This window comes from Notolabrus celidotus, chromosome 20 (assembly GCF_009762535.1).
Source record: "Notolabrus celidotus isolate fNotCel1 chromosome 20, fNotCel1.pri, whole genome shotgun sequence".
Taxonomy (NCBI): domain Eukaryota; kingdom Metazoa; phylum Chordata; class Actinopteri; order Labriformes; family Labridae; genus Notolabrus; species Notolabrus celidotus.
The window spans coordinates 22,756,973-22,778,519 of NC_048291.1; the positions used below are offsets into that span (position 1 = coordinate 22,756,973).

At 42.1% G+C, this 21,547-nt stretch overlaps 1 protein-coding gene across 4 annotated transcripts in view; it reads right to left on the reverse strand.

Annotated features, from left to right (window-relative positions):
* The window catches only part of LOC117832532 (bryoporin), a 34,427-nt gene that overhangs the window by 5,912 nt on the left and 6,968 nt on the right, over window positions 1-21,547 (reverse strand). For 2 of the 4 annotated variants that reach the window (XM_034711704.1, XM_034711703.1), the window contains exon 1: window positions 1,553-1,745. The gene's annotated coding sequence lies outside the window, so the exon portion shown is untranslated. Of the gene's footprint in view, window positions 1-1,552; window positions 1,746-6,337; window positions 6,453-21,547 lie in introns of those variants that run through there. The other 2 variants (XM_034711702.1, XM_034711701.1) reach the window with 2 other exon arrangements.

The window sequence follows — 21,547 nt, forward strand, 5'->3', positions numbered from 1 at the left end:
TAACCGCGTAAATAACTATTTTATTTAAATCTTACCTTAGGGAACACAAACCATGTGTTGTTATCTTCCAAAGCATGCAAACTTAAAAAATACAAGACCTGATGGGAAGAAATAAAAAGGGCACTGTGGTCTGTTTGTTGTAAGCTTGCTGTGTTACAATAGAATTTTTATTTAAAGGTCAAACTGTTCTAATGTACTGTGCCATTATAAAAATGTTTCATGTCTTCTGATGAAATTTATGATAAAAACAAGTGTACTAGGCTTTCTGGGAGAAATATCTAAATATGAATATTGAATATAAATGTAAAGGTATGGTTTTAAGGCATGTTGTCAGTATGTTCAATTTCTACTTTTTCTAAGCTGCTTATGTGGCCAATGCTCACAAGTGAAACAAAAAGCCACGCAATGCCACGCCACGCCCAGCCAGGCCACGCCACGCCCAGCCAGGCCAGGCCAGGCCAGGCCAGGCCAGGCCAGGCCACGCCACGCCACGCCACGCCACGCCACGCCACGCCACGCCACGCCACGCTGGCCAGGACGTCACCCATCTGTTCCTGAACGCTATTTTGAAGCCAATCATTGGCAGGAGCCATATTGGTAATGCTGAACTCAACCAAACTTATTGTGATGTAAAGAGGCGGGGTTTGAGCCTCCTAGCCAACAGCTATGTGTTCCCGCCTGTCAGTCAAGTCAGTCATGCCCTTGAATGGGCAAAACTCGTGATCTTAATATCTTCTGAACTGTCGCGTTAGAAAAAAATTCACCCCTGTACAGTTTGTGCCGATGGAGAAATTAGCTACGTAGAGCCAAGCTGTTTTTTGAACCAGGCTGTAAACATGTTTATTATTGCTGTAAAGACCGTCTTTTTTTATAAAATTGGTGTCTATGTGGCCCCCGATGTTTCTGCAGCCAGCCTCAGTGGATGTTTGATGAATTGCAGTTTATAACACTTCCGCATGGGCTTCATATTTTGAGACCGGAGGTTGCGGCTTAGACACGACACAAGACAACATGACACAACACGACACAACATAAATGCTGATGTCTTTTTATGTTCCAAAGAGGCAAACAAGACCATTAGTACAGTGACTGAGTATTTAAATGAAGCTATTTGTAATATCTGCGACAGCTGCTTGGTGGTAGGTGTCAGATAAAGTGATTCACTGCATGCTACCAAAGCTGACATTCTTGTTTCATACATTTTTCTTTGATAAGATTCTCAATAGGTGATAAAATTGATGGCTTAAAAGCAGGATGAGATTTTTTCTATTAAAAAGAACTACTCACACATGCAAAGGAAAAAAAAATAGCAAAGTGTTGTGCTGCTTTGTCCACAGGGGGAGCCAAAGTTGTCACAAACTGGAGGTTCCTTTAAGCGCTTTAATCATTTTTCTGATTCATGACAGCTTTCCTCTGGACTTTAATTTGTAGAGCCATGCACAGTTTCTTAGTGGAAATGCAAAACTCCAGACAATCAGTAAAGCTGGAGATCCAATCATGAGATATAAATACCCTTTTCTAAACATCATATCACTGCTGCATAAACTCTTACCTTTTCATCGGCCTAGAGAATGGGCGATCCTGATGAATCCCTTCAGTCATCAAAGTGGTCTTGAAAGGTAAAGGTTCTCAAACGTGGGTTAATGGCAGGGTGGGGGAGATGAGGGGGGATTATGCAAACTTCACTGTGATTAATTTTGGCCTGAGACATATCTGCACTGATGGTAGCCGTGAGAGGAGCATATTGATTGATTGCTGCAGGGGGCGCGAGGTTCTGCACATTTACTTTTTGATGAATAGGCTGTCAGGGCCACGAACAACCAAATGTGGCTCCGTAAATGAATGTTTAAGCGATTATGGTATAAGTGTAAATATTACACATCCATTAAGGAGGATTACATTTGGTGCCACTTGGAAGTGGGGTAGGGGGAAGGGGGGGATAAAAGGGACAAGCCTGCAGAACATCCCACAGCAGAGAAGGTGCACAGAGAGAAATGTGCTTTTAATCTGCATGTATAATGTTTTAGAATTCTAAATAGGAAAGTCCTTGACATTAATCTGTGTGAGTGTCTGTGCAAGCAAGCGTGCAAGTGTGTGTGTGTTTATGTTGTCTGGTGTGTGTTTTTTAAGAGGGCAAGGACTGAAGATGGGGGCTTTAAGTTGACAGAGCATGCCAGTGCATCCAGCCGCTCAAATTACCACACGATAAAATGCATCCGGGGTGTTGCACCAGAGGTGAGAGTGGGAATAAACGCCTGCTTCAAAGATGATTTGTGCTCAGTGTGGATTAATTCTCCCACCTAAGAAAAATCAATAGCACTGTGTGCAATAGGAATACATTTGTGTCACCTCTCAGGGACAAAGAAGCGAAAACACAACTCAGACGAAGGTTTAGACAAAGCGCATCAAAATGAGATAAAACCCCAGCCAAGGACTAAACTGGTTTGGAGAGCTCAGACTGGAGAGATTCCAGTAATTAAGGACTCTCTCTCAATCTCTCTGTTTCTCTCCATCCCATATCTCAATGAGAATTCAATATATTTTTCTAGGATCCCACTTGTGTAATCTTTAACTTTTGAAGCTTCAGCATTTGATCCTTTAAAATATGCAAATATATTCACCATATTCATCATTTATAGTTCAAGTAAGCCCTTTCCATCTCAGTTTTGCCATGCAACCGATTCAATCTGACCCCTGAAATAGTACAAGGACAGTTTTTCTTGATTCTAAATTGTTTGCAGCACACTTTTAGTACATAAACTGCACTATGAATGCATGTAAACAAAAGTTTCACACAGAAAAATTAACATCCTGAGCGACACAAAGAGATTATCATTTCAAACACAAGCAGACATACCACTGGGACGGACAAATGCATATTTTTTTTCTCAACAGCATGTCAAAAGTCTGCAATGAAAACAAATCTGTTCTCCTCATTGTGGGCTTATTCTGCCACAATCCTGCTAATTAAGAAATGTGAATGCATAATGCTTTTTTTGTCCTCTAACAGCTTGCTTTGTTTTCTGAAAATCAACTTGACTTTTACCCTTTGCGGCCACTTTATTTTTCAAAGACATTTTGGGACAATATCTGAGTCATACAAACATGCTGTATTGCAGAGTTTGCCGTTCATTTCCATATTCCCCCGACAGAACGTCCTCATCCTCGCATTGACTACACGATAAACACCAGGGCCTCTGTTTGCTTCGGATCTTCTGAAGAGGAGACGGACAGGAGATCAATAAGCTCCCTACCCTTCATCCCATCTGTAGGCATTGGCTTTTCTTCTGTTAAACAGCCCTCCCCCCTCCACCTAACCCCACTCCTCCCCTTTCCCAAATCGTCACTCCGTCATCACATCCTCCAACAGCTCTCTTGCTGCCTTGCACTCACACACCCCTGCTCCCCTCCTGCTTTATAAGAAATATAATCCCATTGATCCGAAACCCGATGGGAAGCACTGATCTGTAAACAGACGAGGGCTCAATAAGAGCTGTCCAGTCCTTTGGAGAGGAGACGGAGGAATGGAAGGTGTTGGGCTGATGTTAGGAGAGAAGGTGGTGGTGGTTGTGGGGGGGTGTGAGTATCTGTGAGTCTTGGCATCATTTATCAGTTTTATTGCTTTCTTGTCTTATTGCAGGCTGCCATGGCCCCTCACCCGGCCCTCCTGCTCCCAGTAAACCTCGCCCTCGTCCCTGCTGCAGCCTCACTTTGATAAAATTTGGCTCCACCAGAGCAATTAAAAGTGAACAGATGAAAGGTGTGACATTTTGCTTTTGACTGACGATTAATTCAGAGTGACAGGCTGGACAGATGCATCCAGGCATGGATATAGATTTATTTTTCCCCTTATGTTCCCACACCGCTTCCCCGCTGTCTTATTTTTGCATCTCCCTGAGGTGACGGGGCCTAGCTGTGAGGGAGTGTGCAACACCCCGGCTTACCCTAAATCATTACGTGACAGTTTAAAAGGGCACAGAGCAATGGATGGCTTTTTTCTCTGTGTGTCCGTGGTTATTTTCTTTCTCTTAACCCTTTCCCTTTTGTGTCTTTGATTAAGTGAGCTGGTCTATCTGTACTTACACTCCCTATGTGTCAAGGTCATTTGTTACAGAGAGAGTGAGGCGCACACTCTTGCTCCACATGGAGGCTTTTTTCACCGGTTGATTTGTGAGAGGTGTAAATTGTGGATTGTTTGGGGCTGTTTCAATCTCACAAGTCAGAGGTTTCATTTTCAGTCTCTGTGTTCTACAATAACAGATCAACCTCTTCCATCTTAAGTGAACTTGTGTTCTCCTGGGCCATCTCTAGCTGCAGGTCAGTAATGGCTTCTTGTGGTCAGTCTAATGAGCTAGATCATCACCAGTATTAGAAGTCCTTAGAGTATTATTACATGCCCAGAGTCGTACAGCTGAAACATTTAGGAGTCATCTTTAAGTGACAGAGAGAAGATTGACTTAAAAGAGAGTCACACCTTGAAAATCAAAATTCTCAGAGCTCACACATTCAATTGCATGCTAACTCTTCAATAACACTGAATACATTTCAAAATTGCTGTAAACATTTTTGGCATTTTTTTCAATGATGAGTCAAAACAAAGATGTTACAGCAATCAGTTAGAAAATAGAAACAGCTATAGTAAGGTACTGGAAACTTCACAATGCCAGCCAGCAACAGTGAAACACACTCAAACATGGCCACATCTAGCCAGCAGTATGGATTTGAACAATCCAAAAAACTAACGGAGGCTCTAAGGTCAAAGGCTTATTTGAACCAATGACCTGTAAAGAAAAGTGTTCAGTTAAAAGGTGACATCAATACTGACTCCTCAGCCTGACTCTTGCTGCTTGTTCTTCTTTGGTTCTCTGCTTCTTGAAATGTCACAAACACTCAAAACATGTTGTAAACACTGAGATCCGCCGGACTCATTCTCCTCTAAAAATGGGGTCAGCGGCAGTCCAGGGTGCGTGCTGTGCACACATGGTGAGATGATATTTTCAGTTTGACACCTGACCTGACACACTGTTGGCCCGGGGAAGCTTCTAGATCCACAATTAAACAGAGGTATAAGTATCACCCCAAGTCTATACGCACACAATACACAAAGAATGCAAGTTACATGCACGAGATAAGATTCAGTCTATTGAGTTACAGGACAAATCACATGTGGCAAGCCATCCATCAGGCACCAACTAAACCGATCCAGAACATTGATCCACCAGTGCTCCCAGTCAGCAATAACCAGATCCAATAACACTGCCCCCCTACCTGAGGACAACACAAGTTCATTTCCATATGGGCAGAGAAACAACAACAATAACAAAAACATGTTTTGACAAATGCAAAGATTGGTCCAATAAGTGCTGGCGAAAAGCAAACCTCATTCAACAAACACATGTGCAGTTGCTATTATTGCATAATTAGAAACACGAATGATTGTGTCATGTGAGATGATTTTGTTTGTTTTGATATTGACTGAAGTTTAGCTCAGGTTGTTAGTTGTCCAAACAACCTTATGTAACATAAGAGAAGCAGCACATAAATTGAATGAACAGATTTTCTCTGAACTTAGAGCTCAACAGGATATTTCACTCATGGCTGGTGAGCAGTTTTAACCTGGCTTTATTGTACTGCAGTAAAATGTGTTTCTGCCATTACAGGAGTGACATATTGGTGTCTCTACCTTTATTTTGGAAGGATGATTTGTACACTCTACCTCTGAGTGTGTAATCTTTTAAAGTTTTTTTTAGTGAGCAAGAAGGTGCACAAGACATTTTTTCTTTTTATTGTTAACATTTCTTGTCATAAATTATCCAAAATATGCAGGACTGGAAATCGAAACTTTTCACAATGATTATCGTTTAAATCTTCTGGTGAGGCAGACTTGAGTAAATATGAGCTTAGATTCTGCTGCAGCTAGCAGCATTCAGGCTAGCTTTGGGTTAGCACAATCAATATAGCACAAAATCAATACATGCATTTTTTTTCTCCCATGGTCATACGGAGTGTAACAAATCCTGTAAATGTACGTGTTTTTTTTCTCTGTTCCTAGATGTGCATTATTTTCCCGTGTCTTTCTAAATGTGATGACTCTGTTTTGGTTTTGTTTGTAGGTGTTTGTGTTCTCTCTCTTCTTCTCCCCTTTCTGTTCTCCTTCTCTTGCAGGGTGTGTGTGGCAGAGGCACACCTGTTTCCTCTCAGCTCATCAACCTGACTATAAAAACCTAGTCCTCTCTCCAACACTCTGCCAGATAACTCTCTTGTTCAGTAGAGCTCTGCACACTTGTAGTGTTTAAGCTGCCACTTTTCACAGTGTTTCTGAGTTTTTTTTGCTTACCTTTGTTTTCCCGTGTGTTCAGGTTTTCCAGTTTTACTGCTTTTGCCAGTCCGTGTTTTCAGCACCTCAGTTTCTCCAGTTTTTCCTCACTGATGACTCTTCTTCAAGGCAAAACCTAAAAACACATTTTTTTAAGTGTGAGAATTTCCTTTTCTGCCATTTGATAACTTAAACATAACTTTAGATTGCACCCAGAATGCTGTAATAATATGGATACTTGAAGTACAAGAACTAAAACAAAAATAGAAAGTTAATTAACCCTCCAAAACTGACAGACTATTTCTGCATGCTTGATCTCCCTGATAGAGTAATCACCTTCTTAGTCAACAACAAATGACTGTAATTGCCAGAGAGACCCCAGAGTCAGTTAGCAAGGAGACAGATGGCTGGGACAGAAAAATCAGAGTGGTGCAATATTCATACATATTAATTGGATGTTTGAACTGGATACGTGTTATTCTAATATTTTCAGTGACCTGGCTTGGACTGTAATGGCAATTAATGTTACATGAGTGAATTACTCCTCAAGACCCGCAGGACAAAGATGTCGCAGGTATGATAAGGGCAGATGTTTGAATATAGTCCAGCACACAGGCTGTGTGCCGCTCTGCAGTAGTTTCTCTACCTATAGGCACCTTCAGATCAGCCTTGAGTAATGCTGCAAGATATTCCAGCTATAGGTGTTTCCAGGAAGAGAACAAAAACAGTTTAGTGAGGATTGATTGGCTATTGATGGCAGTAGAGGCTGTAGGTCTGCTTGCACAATTCCTATACATACAAACACAAACGGCAGAAACATCTACCTTCAAATAATTTCATCCTTTTTTTGCATAGGTTCTCATTGAAATACACATTTACACAGGCAAATATGTAGAAGACTTCGCTGTACATGAAAAAGGAATCTTGAAACTCTATTTTCTTAAATATCTGTGCATCTGTGGGATGGATGAACTGAGCACAACTTCACTTTTACTGATAATTTATATTGAAACGTTTCACCGGTCTTTAGTCTCACAGTTTGTGCTTGCGCTGGAGAACAAAGGTGTTAGCAGAGAACATGAGGATATCCCTCAGAGGTAACCTCGACACAATCGCCTCAGGCGAGAAAATAAATATGCGTTGCCTTTTTACTCGTTTACCGTTTGATTCCTTTGATTGTTTTGTGTTCCACTACACCTCCCTGCAGGCTCCTGAGCTTTAACTGAAGGACTTTGATGCTGCTGGCTTTACTTAATTGTTTTGTTCACTCTGGAAAAATCATTAAGTGTGTGTGTATGATAGTGTGTGTTTGCGAGTAGGTGTGCACAACAGGCCATCCTTTCAGCCACGAGAACCTGGGGAATAATCTTAGATTGATCCACAGACATCCAAAAGAACTCCTGGGTTGTTTTGGCACCTGTGCAGATGGCAGACCTTAAAATATCAGTTTGCACACAGAGGTGAGAGCTCAAGAAAGTGAAGCAGCAGGCTCCTTAATAAAACTCACACCGACATGCTGTCAGGAGAGCGAGAAAAATGTTCTGCCCAGTACTGTAGACATGACGCGCTGGATGCTATAGGTATATATAGAAATGTTCTTGAGAAAAACAAGTTTATCTTCCTGATAGAAATCATACAGCTCCGATGTTTACTGGAAGGTCATTGTTGTTGTTGTTCAGATATTTGAGAAAATTTGATGAAAATTGACTAAAGATCTTTTCTGAAGGACACTTCACTCTTCTGATGTTTTAATTCTAGAAACCGGATCCTGTGCGGCCTCCTTTAAGAAGAAAAAAACATGCACATGTGCTTTCTTTAAGTTTAAGCTACCACAAAAAATATAAATATGCCTCTGTTGTAGCAATAATACAAAGAGAGACACAAAGGTGTACACAGCAAAGTAATAACCCAAAGACCTGCTCTGAAGGAAACTGGAGCTGTGACAAAAATGTGTAAACGGTGTAATATTTGATAGAATGTGTTCTATAGCAAGGAATTTCTCACTGACTATATGTTTTATGCAATAAGAATAGATTGATTACTGGTAGACTAGTCTCATGCATGTGCATGAGACATAGACCGGGTCTCGGTAACGTTACCCATTGTTCTCTGAAGCAGAGTTTTGAAGCCAAAAGATGACGGTCACCACACTGGAAATGCTGACTTATCCTAAATTTCAGTTGACCTATAGCAAGAGGCAAAGAGGGGGAGATGAGGGGGGACCTTAGCACACTGCTACAAAATGGGTCAACTCCTCCCCTGGCCCAGTCCCTAAACTGGTGAGGGGATATTTAGGGCACCTGTGGCATCATGGCTGCCTTTTTCATTTGTCTTGGCCAAGATTGCCACATGGTCCTCTCTCTGTGACTTTGATGTAGCTGAGAGATTGTTTCACACCCTAGTTTGGCAGATTTGTTGAGTAACTTTGCACTTACTTCATAACTTAAGAATACTTGTTCATATCTGTCTGCTGATCTGCCTGGTCCTACTGGTGTCTGTTCTTTGATTCAAAGGTGACATATCACGCTTTTTTCATCAATATATTGGTCTAAGAGGTCCCCAAAACATGTCTTTAAAGTTTGTGCTCAAGAAAACACTTTGATATCAGATTTTGGCATGCCTGAAAAGCCCTCTTCTTCAGTCCTCCTCAGAACACTCTGTTTTCTCTCTGACCACGCCCCCTCAGGAAGTGGATGGGCCTCGGCTGTCCAGCACGTTGATCTAATGTTTACATGTTGGCTGAATATACACGGCTGCTCAGAGATCACGTTTCTTCAACCCTCTGAATCGGATCCAGAATCTGATCCTGACGGAGAGGCGCCTGTAGCAGGACCTTTCTGAAGGATTGGTCACAGATTTAGTGTTTCTTGTTGTTTTATTTGTCAGTATGTCGACGTGTGTCTTGGTACACAGCTACGAACATGAAGCTATGTGGCTATGCTAACTAGCGCTAGCACTTATCCATGATAAGTAAAAATCATCCACTAGATCTTCAAATCTGCAGGCCTGGGGAGTAAAACCGACCTCTGCCAGAAAGGCAGCAGGACCTTTCTGAAGGATTGGTCACAGATTTAGTGTTTCTTGTTGTTTTATTTGCCAGTATGTCGACGTGTGTCTTGGTACACAGCTACAGCTACGAACATGTAGCTATGTGGCTATGCTAATTAGCGCTAGCACTTATCCATGACAAATAAAAATCCTCCACTAGATCTTCAAATCTGCAGACGTGGGGAGTAAAACCAACCTCTGCCAGAAAGGCAGCGGGACCTTTTCTGAAGGATTGGTCACAGATTCTGTGTTTCTTGTTGTTTTATTTATCAGTATGTTGACGTGTGTCTTGGTACACAGCTACGACATGTAGCTATGCTAACTAGTGCTAGCACTTATCCATAATAAATAAAAATCATCCACTAGATCTTCAAATCTGCAGACGTGGGGAGTAAAACCGACCTTTGTGTTTATTAAGACAGCCTACAACTAGCATGCCTCCCTCCTAAGCTCCTTGTTAGCACACATTTGTGCAGGTAATGAAAAACGGAGGGGGGATTCAGTATTATTTTATACAGTCTATGGGCTGAACAAGCTCTGAGCTCTGACTCCGTGACAGACCGGATATTGTTGTTACGTAACAAAAACACGGAAGTCTGAAACGGCTCGTTTCACACACATTTACAGAAAGGTGGAGAAATCAGAACAGGGGCAGAATGGATTTTTTTCATTCTCGGGGGGTTTGTAGACATGCCAGGGACACATATTTCAGGTAGAGAACCATTAAAAAGTCCATTTTGCATGATATGTCACCTTTAAGTCCAACTGCACAGTTAAATTACAATTACAATATTTTATTAACAGTTATTAACCTCATGTTTTATCAGCTCTACTGTAGTTGTGGTTTGCTGATTGGTGCAGATTCTTACCCAGAACTCACCTGGGTCAGTATAACACTATACTGAGATATGTTGCTGGTAGAGCTAGTGTGCAAAGTGATATAGAAAGTCTAACTTTTAGGATAATGGTGCATGTTTTACATAATAATGTGTAGTTGCTACCAACAGCCTGATAATAAATGGATCTCATGTGCTCTTAAGAAGATAATGATGAGTTGCTAAAAGACTAGCAGACGCTCTGAATACATCCTTATGAAATGATTAGCTGATAAGACACTGCAAAATGTAATAACAATTCCATTCTTTACAGTTACATTGGCCCCTGTATTTACTTAATGAGCATATTTAATGTAAGTGAAGTCCTTCTCTGACCTTAGCTGTTATCAAAGGAGGGGACTGGCCTGTGTTTGACAACAGAGATACTTCGAGTGAACTGTCCTCCACCATCAGCTTCAGACACCTTGGCTCTGACTCAGATTTTTTCTATTCAGGTCTCATGGGAAATCTGGCTGTCCCTACAATATTCACCCTTGATCGGCAGCTAATTAATCACAATAGTGACGTGCTGATTTAAACTTCTTCCATCTCTTTGTTCATGTGATGTTAGAAAAGACAGAAAAGTCTTGGGAAGGCCATGCTGCTGTCTCCATCAGTCTGACAGGCTAACACTTTGGTACACAGTGAGTTATCTTGATTACTACTGGATGAATTACCATGAGAATTTGGTGGATCCATTAATGGTCGCTAGAGAAAGAATCATATTGTTTGAGAAGAGATCCTCCATTATCTCAGCTTGAGATAATACCAACAGGTTAAGATTTGCAGTGAACAAACACTTGTGTGCTCTGTAGGATACACATTTCATCCAAGTATTCCACATTTTCTATCCATCTAATAGCTCTATTTTTCTGTCTTTTTATTTTACTAAAATTTTTCCTTAGTCATGAGAACTGAGGAAAGGAAAAAAAAAGGCTTATCAGTTTAAAATTGGACATTACACGGTCATGTGTGTACACGTGATTACTATTTCATATATCTGTTGACTGCACGGCGTGGTTTATGTGTGCAGTTGTTAAACTATGTTGCTTATTTGGATCATGTGCATTTTATAGTATTTTCTTCAATACCTTCACCCAGTGTCAGCAGCTTCATGTTTGTGATTTAAATGAAAATGACACAGGACAAACAGTCAGACAGTCTGTGTGTTAGAAAAAACTAGAGGATGCTAAAAAACAGAAAGCGAGAGAGAAAGTGGGAGGCAGGCGGAGGCAGGGATGAAAAAGATGGGCAGATGAAATTACACCTGCAGGTCTGTTAGCTTTAGCAGCCAGAGTCTAGCAGTGTGATGTCCCATAACATACCCCAAGGGTCCGTGAGGAATAAAGAGTGAGTAAACCTCACATATCAAAGTTTCGTTTTTCTCTCACACTCCCGTTATTGCTCCTGTGCCTCTCCTTGACAGCCCTGTGATTCATTTCCTCCTGCCTGAAAGACGGGAAATGAATAGAAAGCTTGGATATTGTCAGGCGCTAAATGGAAAAGCAGGTGCTCAGGAGACACAATGCAGGTGCAGGTAAGAATGGTGAGTTTCGGTTTAAAATGCCACTCAGTCCCAGCAGTGGCTGTCTCACAGGGCTGAAGAGAGAAGGAGGGGCGGCTGATTGGGTGTATAACACTCACACATCAGCATGGTTTATGTTTGAAGGGGATATTCATCTCTTAGCTGTCAGACTGACACTCTGTTATACACCTGCACCTCTGAGCAAGAGCGGCTTTTCCTCCATATTTGCGTTAAACAAAGAGAAAAATACAACTGACCTCTAAGTTTAACCTCTTTTGATAAAAAACAAACTGGCAACTGGTCAAGTCTGCGCTTTGCCAGAAAGACAAACCTGTGGAGAATATCAGGAGTGCATGTGGGCTGAGCATTCCCACGACATCTCTGATGTTTCTCTAGCACCTGCTTAGATGTGCTGAGTGCTGAATCCAACACACATATCTTTGCTTGTATGCTGGCACACTCATAGAGCCGGCTCCTCCTGCATGGGGAATGAATATGCCATGAATAGGATACAAAACTGAAACGTTCATACAAGTTGCAAAGTGGTAGCAGTAATTCTTTGGGTCTAGGGTTCTGTCATGCTTATGTTTCCCACAGACTCCAGAGCTTCAAGGGCTTGCATGGCCTCAATTGTTTGTCCCCAGCCTTCATAGTGCGCTGCAGTTCTATAATTCGTACCTCTGAGTGGCTTCTTTTCCATAGAAATAAAAAGCCCATGGGTACCACAGTGCTTTGAACAATCTGCAATATCACTTTTATGTAGAGAGATTGCGGATAGCATTTAAAGAAATATATGAAATGTAGATTTAATAGGAAGAAAAATAAAGAAAAAGTTTGTCAAAATTTCTAACACCACTTTAGCCATGTGTCAATTATATAAAAGGAACAAAAGTTCAAGCTTTCTCTGTGGCTCAGAGCTTTAATGACTCAATGTTAACATCTAAAGGCTTGTTCCATACCCGAGGATACTGAGCTGTACTTGAGGTCGCCGAGCCTTGAGACGTGTCTGAGAAGCTTTGTAATCCAAGAATCTTCCCCCCAGAACATCTGATATAAAAACATAACAAATCAAACATGGCTCATAAGTATGGAAGTGATGCAGACAAATCCTCTCCAGCTTTGCTAGAAGAGATTTCATAAGACTTAAACATCTCTGTATGATTTCATAAGGGTCAATATAAGGACACAGAGTTTTGGGATGACATTAATGTACCCTGACAGGCACGAAGCAACCAGGGAGCATCCAGAATTTGAACCAGGGTCAGCTGTACGAGGCGTGGTTTCGGATTGAGAGGATGATGCTGTTTGTGTTGGCTGGTTCAACACGGTCCACAACCTTCTCTCCACATGGGTGCTCCACAGGTCCAGGCTTTTTGTTTGTGATGGTAGTGGTCTTGCTGGGCCAGGAAACTCAGTGTGTGTGTTCCTGAAGTGGCCACCAACTGAGATTTGAACTCTTCCAGATGTGGGGAATGAAATATAGGTTTGACGAGCTAAAAACAACAATGGTCTAGCCATGTTTACATGATGCTGTTGCATTTAAACTCGAATTTACTACATACTATGTGAATGGATGCACAGTTCATGTAAAGTTGGGGAATAATGTTCCTTTAATACAAATATAACAAACATGCAGATATACCTGAAAAACACCCTGTAAGGTTTGGTTCTTGGTTATGCATGATAAAACCTTACTTGGGAGTAAGGGAATTTACTTTGTTTTCCACTCATTTTCAAGCATTTGATTCTTTAAAATCTCTTAACTCTTTCAATAATCCTTTATTTTCCTCCCAACTGTCATTTATTGGCTCAGGGTTGCAAAAAAAACAAAAACAAAGCTGTTTCATTGTAACAGCCGCAATCCAAACCTGGCTCTGATATGTGTAAAGCTGGCAGTGTGTCGACTGCTGAAATACATGACCCTTACAGTGTCAGTAGAAGTATTCATGGTCAACACAGCCAGTTTTTTTATGACTAAACTGAAGTGTTTCATCAGTCTACTGTTAACCTTGAGAATTTTTCTCAGTGATTATCATATCCCAAACATGACGTTAGGGCTGGTACAATCAGGGTTACAGGAATTAAAGCACCCTGATGCACACTTCTGAGGCAGAGCTGGTGCAATTAGATAACTTAATGTGACCAAAATAATTGAACAGGTGTGTCGAGAAGGGATGCACACAAAATCAGAAATCCATTAATTAAAAGAGCTGAAAGAAGTAACCAAAATATAAACTGATATTAAATGTTCAGATGTGAGCAGCATAGAAGTTTAACAACTGCCCATTAAGATTTCAGGAAAGTCAGATTTCTGGATGACTGTGGACTCGGTTATTAGCAGGTGATCAGATTAAAACTTAGGCTGACATCAACTGTTGACGTGCTGCTGACACAGGTGTCAGTGACACTATGTGGCTTTAACACATAGAAGGAAGAATGAGCATGAAGATCAGCCATTTCACACTGTAAGTAATCTCACCGACAAGTTGTGTTGCAGAATTCACAGGTACAAGAAAAAGTCTGTGAATAGAAGCCACGGGCATGGAAAAAGGAGGAGGATGTTCTGTTAATGCAGTGATGATTTAATTCTGCCGGTCTGGATTTGACTTCTACATTGTGTGTCTTTGTTGAAATGACTATCTGAAATCAGAAATTTGGAGGCCAGAGCTCCCAGACACAATCATAGACCACTTCTAACTGCTCTGACCTGCTTACTATTCACAAAAATAATGTTTCATGTGACAAAGTTGATCTAAAGACTTAATAAAATCTGTCTTGACAAAATCGCCAATGTCTTTGTGTTAATTTGTAGAAAAATTGTAAAAAAAAGCCAATTCCATCAACTATAAAGTTATATGTGGAGTGATGCAACTTCAAGATCATCATTCCCTGGATTGATTGTTTTCGCTATGCTGTGATGTGACACAGAAAAGGGAAGAAAGGAAAGGATCGACTGATACATAGAAATGCTAGCAGTAGTCACTAAACAGGAAAAACAGGCCGCTGTGCTAAAGGCAATAGAGACCAGAGAATGGACGCAGGGGATTGATGCAGCAAGCATTACAAAAGATTTGTGTAATGATGACAGTTCCCAATTTCTAACCTCTGTCACCCTCAGGTGTTATGGCTGAATTGAACAAAAAAGATTAACGTACAAGATCAATGACAGAGATGCCTCGCTGAACGAGGCTAATTTCACGGCTGCTGTGCTGCTAACTGTGTTATTGAATTTTTAATTAAATGAAATGTATATTAACTACAGTACAGTGGAGTGTGCACTGCTTTAAGTACAAAACTTTCACACCACTGTATTGCACTGTGGGAGAGAGCATGCATTATTGTTTATGACACTAGGGAGTACATGTAAGCCTTGTCTTTGCCAGAGCCTGCTGCTGCAGAGTCGGGCCGACACAAGATTTAAAAGTCTTCATGCCGAGACGCTGAAATAAACCTTGCATGCATGCCATCCTCAATCTGCACTCCTTCAAACACTCCAACACTGAGTAATTAGTCACACAGTGCTGTCTTCTCTTTTGGAGACGTGACACACTGAATTCACAAGGCTAAAGACAGGATTACCGCATATGGACAAAGTGTCCCACAAAGAGGAAGGACAATTATGACAGCTTAAATCCCGAAGCATGTCCCTGTGGGCAGCGTCACCATTCCAGGCTGTTTTCTCTCCAGTTTTGTTGCTCCTGCTGCTGCTGCTGGTGCTTTTTGACAATCTAGCCACCTGTCAATTACTGTGAAAACACTTGCAGGGAGATGACAGAGTATCCAGTGGAGACACTGCCGAAAAGTTATTCTGTTTAAACCAGGATGCATGGCAGTGTGGATCCATGACAAGCCTCTGAAGAAGAGAGATCAAGAAGTGTGCTTCTGGTGCATGAGAGTCAGAAGAGTCAAGTAGCCCCCTGTAGACAGGCCATATGGCTCAGGAAGAGTATCATGGGTGTATATGTGAGGCAATGAGCACCATGCCAGTCCCTCTGCTGATTTCTCATTATCGAGGAATAAATAGAACAAGACAACAAAACAGTGGCCCTGTTGTGTCAAACCCATTTTGACTTGGGTGTAAGACAGATGGTACTAACTAAATGGTGAGATTTGAATAGTTGGGAAACTGGGCACAAGCACTAAGTACAACAAACAACTAACTGTGATGAAGAGAGGATTCTCTTCTGCCCCTTTGTCAATAGCATCATCATATTCTTTGTTTTTCAATTGCATAACCAAATGTCACTTTTTTTTTATTTTTGCCAGCATCATGACCGTGCCTGCAATAGTTCCCACGTTATTGCCTGTACATACAGAGCTTGTGTTTGTGGCAGTAGCGTGGGAGGCTGTAGGGGAGTCACAGGGAACAGCAGATGCCAGGTCTCCTCCAAGGTGGCTGACGGGCGGGCGAGGCGAGGCAGACAAGCACAGGATGCAAAAAGCCGAGGCAGAAAGGCTACCTGTAAATATAGCACAGCAGCTCAGGAGCTTCGGTTTCCATTAAATAGCCATGTATTTCCCAGCTCCTGGCTTTATTGCACCGCTGCTTCGGGAGTGGGAGCCCAGGAGGCTCTTCAACATTATTAGCAGCTCACAGTACATAATCCCACAGCAGATTCTCGCCTATCTTCAGACCAGACTGAGATATATAGAGAGAGATGAGGAGTGAGAACAGCGAGGGAGGTAGAGCGGTGGAGGAGGGAGGAGTGGCCGCAGTTGCCAGTCTCCCTGAGACTAAGACAGGCAGAAAGAGAGGTGGGCATACATTGCAAAACCTCTGTGATGCTCGTCATGGTGTCATGCTAACCCAATGACAGACACCAGATGGTGGTCTGTCTCCAGAGGTGCTGTGTGTCTCACTTAGTCATGAGGCCAGACACAGTGCCAGTGCCCTCCTCTGCCATTCCTTCAGAAGGGGATGAAGCCCCCTCGTTCAGTTTCCCTAACGTCTCGACCTGGTTCCACTTCTGATGCTGCTGGACGCTCTCAGGTGCTGACAGAGACACAGAGAGTCCAGTTTTGAAAAACAAAATATTACTTCCTGTTCAGGGGAAAAAAAACACAGCGTAACTCACCAATATCATCCATCTTCATGTCAGAAAAAGAAACAATAAAGCTTTAACTCACAAGGTTCAATGGTCTCAAAGGCAAAACAAAAACAGAAATACTGATCCCTGTTCAGTGAGTCATTTTTAGACATTTACTTACTCGCTGCTTATTAAGGGGCTGAAGAAGGCTTACACTGCTGGCAGAGGGATGATCTGATGAATGAACAAATACGTCACCAATTTAGTCCCTGGATGAAAAATGTGCCGTAATTCTTCAGAAGTACAACTTTTAATCTTCATCTATAAATCTCAGAGATTTGAGCAAAGCACTTTCCTACTTCAGTGAGGCATCATTTCCTCTCAACTCAGAGGACAGGACAAATTGAAACAAGAGCAATGGAGGAAACAAACTGTCTTCTTCAAAGTGAGAATTATCTAAAGATGGATCTACAAAGGACAGTTTGAGGTGTGATTGTTCCATTTGTTTACGGGTAAAACAATCACAAGTGTGTTTTGTGTATTTTGGCTGCATGGGGCTGAACAAAGGCCACTGAAAGAATATGTCTTTCACATCATCTATAATGCATTTCAGAAAGCAAATATTTGACTGCAAACACAACGAGGAGAAGGAAAAAGATAAGTGGAGTTCAAAGCTACATGATGTGTTCTTCAAATATATGAGCCTTCAGGATTCCAGCATCTCCACAGTTATACACTGTACACACCAGCTCATCACACAGTGTGTCGCTGACATCCTGTGTCAGAAGGTGAAGATACAATCTGAATGTCCTTTGGCGAAATGTCTCATTAACATTGTTAACTTGTGTGGTAGTCACGATGCGTTGCAGCAGCCTGTTATTAGATAATCAGCAGATTAGAAGCGGCAAGGGAGAGGATGCCTGAGAGCAAACACGGTATCACTGCATCCCTAATAGCACAAGCCTTTCTCATGTGGCACATGGGGGGGGTTTGATGCTTTGAAAAAAACATACACCTTCTACCTGAGAAGACTTTCTGTGCTCTCTGTGATTATATGCCATCAAAGACACAAATAAACAATGTCAAAGTGTCAAATCAGCCCATCTACCTCACTGTTTTCCGCCTTTTACTGTCAGAACTTGTAACCCTCCCCACTATAGGTTTGTACCTTTTACTTTTAAAGTGATCTCTCTCTTAAATTACAGTCAGACATTCCTGGAAGTACAGTACAGTATGAAGACAAAAAGTAGTCTTTTCACATAGGATTTTGCACAATCATACTTTTTTTAGAAACACATATTTAGAATGTGAATTGTGTTACGAGGAGGAAGTGAAAAAATAATTCAAGAATACAAAAATCTGCAGTGACTTTCCATCAGTTATCATTTATAAAAACAAAAAATTAACTAATGAAAAGTGTGTGTCTACTTTCAACTCTTTGGAAATAATCACTTAAACTGACTTCAGTACAAAGCCTAATTATGGCAAATCAATCTTCTTAACACTGTCATCTTTTATAATCTGCACTAAAGCTTAAAAGTTGTTCATATGCACTTTGTCGTCCTGCTAAGAAAATGCAAATCAAGCATACATGCACTTTCGCCTTCAAACCCCTGGCTGCCCTGCTCGAGTTGCTCTGCTACTCAGCTTGGCATGATCACTATCATTACTCGCCACTTAACTTCTGCCCTGCAGCCTCTCAGCAACATTTGCCACCCTCCCCACTTATTCACCTTCTCTTCCCCTCCTCGCCCTCCCCCTTGCTCTCCCTGCTCACTTTACCCGCCCCTTACAGTCACCTTTTTACTGCAATCCGCGCCACCGGCTGCTGTGACATTTGCCATTTAGATTAGGGAAGAGGGACGAACCCTTATTCAATCTCTGACCTTTCCCTCCCCTCTCTCTCTCTCTGGTGGTTGACCCGTTCTCTGCCAACTATACTGACAATCAATCTCACGGACAAAAACATTATTTCATATATGTAAAATACATGTTTTGTGTTTGTTTGAACTCCATCCGATGATATTTACCTGATAACCTGTCTGAACATAGAAGCTAACTTCCCTACTTAATGCAGGTAACTTACTGCAGCAGTAAAGGTTAATGAATGCTCATTGAATGCCACATGCCACGGACCGCTTTGGGGCATTATGTATTCAGCTTATTCAGTGGTTGGCCTGCTCGTGATCTACTGTACTTTTTCTGTCCGCAGTAGAGCTATGAGACGTATCCTCTTGAGATGGTATAAATATCTCATTATGACTGTATGTGAAGGACAAGTGCTTAAAGTTAAAACCCTCAGCTATATTCAAACTAAATACTTTACAGCCGGGGTGGTTATAAAGCCGTTATAATCAGGCAGGCTGCCGTAACCCAGCAGCCTGCTTCTAAGTGAAGTGGTTAAAGGGAGCCGATGAGTTCAGAAGTGTTCGCCAAGATGAGGCTCACCAGACATGTCAAAACTGGACTCCTCCAACAATCACCTTGTCAAAGCTGTGATCTCCCTTTCCTTCCTTCCAGCAGTGGCAGCAGGGTGCTGGTGACACATATGGCCAATTATAGGTGGAAGTGGAGAAGATGATGTGAGCTGAAAGCTTGTTCACACGTGGCGGGTGTCCAGACGGCCAGGGGGCTGCATGGTGGAGGGCCGTGGGATAGAAAAACTCATCAATATCTCTCCTCTCCTCTTCTCTTTTCCTCTCCTCTCCATTCATCCGCCGGTCTGTGGCGAATCAAAGACTACTTTTTAGCCAATCGATACTGCCCCTTAACTTCCCTTTATTACTAGGCAGCCAGAGTAAGGGCTAGAGAGGGAGATCCAATATTCAGTTCATAAATCATGCAGTAAAAAAATGTCAGGGGGGTAATTGTGGTTTTCTCACACCCTTTCAAGGGAGGCAGATTTTATTAGTGGGTTAACGTCGCCCGCCGACCCTCATTCCTTCTCATTATTGGCTTATGGAGGCATCATCAAACCTTAAACGTTACAGCACTCCTCAGCTCACACTGGCCCCATTTCTCACACACACACCTCTGCCTAACATGCAGATATACACATGCAGATACACAAACACAAACACTGAGAGGCACTATATTTGGAGACTCAATAAGAGGCTTTGTGTGCTAGTAATAAATGACAGGATTGTCTTGGTCAAACTCATTCTCTGATCTTTTTCACTCCTAATCATTGATTTGTTATTTTGTATTACTTTCTACACTACTAGTTTCCTGCACAAATAAAAAGCCTCTCTTCTCGGAGCAGATTCGTAGCACAAGTGGAATGATTGTCTCATTATGGTGCCACAGAGTACTGTTTTCTGTAAGTCTTTTTTTCCTTTTTCTGTTTCTCTCCCTTCTCTATCCAATGAATATCAATTGGACAATAATTTTCCACTACATCCCCAAGTTGCAGCATTTTTGTCACATCTTTTAGTGATTAAATGGATCGATTTCAGTTCTCCGTGGGTGATTAATCCCACAGGGTTAGAGAGATTACAGAGAGGGAGCCACAGGGAAGCCTTCTTAATGGATTCACACAGAGAGACTTCCATTCATAGGGGCTAATGAGATTGGATTACAGGAGCGGGGCTTCAAAGAGGAGAGGGAAAACTCTCAAGAGGAATCTCATGTCTGATGGGATAAAATTGAAGTAACAAATGCTTAGTGATGAGAAACTCCAAGAGTCACATGGGAAAAACAAGTGACTTCTCTCTGTGTGCGGTTTGAGTGACCCTTCCTTTTTTTTTTTCAGAGGAAAACTCAACACCTGCTTGGCTGGTGGGGGTTCATAGCTCAGTGCTTATCTCATGTGAGTTTCATGCAGTGTGCCCTCGCGTGTGATTGATCACAGTCATTATTGGTCAGTGGGACGGGTGAAAAGTGCAAGGGATGGTTACTGTGAGCCACTGCAGCTGCTACATTCCTTTGGGCGTCCCACATCACCCCGACTAGAGAGAGCTGGTGATGCTGGGGCAGCAATGGTGTTCAGATGGTGGTGAAAGTGGGCGGGGTCTTAAAGTCAGAGACTCATATCTGTGCTCCACAGCTGGACATGGAAGCGAGAGGGTAAAGCCATGACTCTTGTGGTCCAAAGGACTGGAACTCTCCCTCAGCCTGGTGATATGTGTCACGCCCCACAGCTTCACACCTCCTCCAAAGCTTAGTCAGATCCTGATGGAAAACTGCTCCTGTACGAGCATCCTTCCTTACACTTCAGGGCTGGGGAGGTGGGAGGTAGAGAGATTGCAGGAGAAGTGTGTCTCTGAGTTTAAAACACATGTATGACCCACAGGGGAGGGGATCAGAGGCCCCAATCACTAGCCGAGGTCATCCATGTCACTAGGAGGGAATAGGAGGCGAAGCTAGCCGTAGCCGGTTACTCCAGGTCAATGCACAACGATGGTCCCATTTCATGAGGAGTGTGTGGACCAAATGTCCAAAGAGAGTAGCAGATTACAGAGGGAGAAGCACGTTAATTGATCTTCCTCTGGTCCCCCCATATCTGAGTGTTTGGGGGTCTATTTGTGGTGTTTGCTGTGTTTTTCACAAGGACTGTAAATCTGCCTTTCAACACACTTGGTCACAGAACAACAGCTGTTTGTTGCAACTAGAAAGGTATCACTCCATACCAAACAACACATGGATGAAAGCTGTTTATCAGGCTGGAATGACAAGTATTTGCTAGAAAAAGGTCATAAATAAATCAAATCCCCAAGTTTGTGTATTTAGTGAATAATTAATACTGTAGGAAAGTGAA